The sequence below is a fragment of the Mizuhopecten yessoensis genome, unplaced genomic scaffold, assembly GCF_002113885.1.
Source record: "Mizuhopecten yessoensis strain PY_sf001 unplaced genomic scaffold, ASM211388v2 scaffold2807, whole genome shotgun sequence".
In the NCBI taxonomy this organism is placed as follows: Eukaryota; Metazoa; Mollusca; class Bivalvia; order Pectinida; family Pectinidae; genus Mizuhopecten; species Mizuhopecten yessoensis.
In genome coordinates this window covers 39,407-39,714 of record NW_018404729.1, presented here as the reverse complement: position 1 = coordinate 39,714, position 308 = coordinate 39,407, and positions in this window count along the sequence as shown.

The following is a 308-nucleotide window of genomic DNA, read 5'->3' as shown; positions in this document are numbered from 1 at the left end:
TTGCATGCGTTGTGTTCTTTTTTTAAGACTTTCAGTGTCTGAGAACTATTGTGGCTGATGTGTTGTTAAAAAAAGCATAATAAGTTGAAGTATTTTCATTATTTTAACTACTACAGAATTCTGATAATTATCAATTTTTAAAGAGGGCGATTTATATCTATCGATTTTTTTTCATGCTAAAACGTTTTCATTGTCAGCTTAAATGTCTTTTGCAGAAATATTCTAAAGGATATGACACGCGATAGAAGAGAGGGGATATAGTACGGACGGCACCAGGCATCATATACATTTTTTGGCTGATCTCCGAG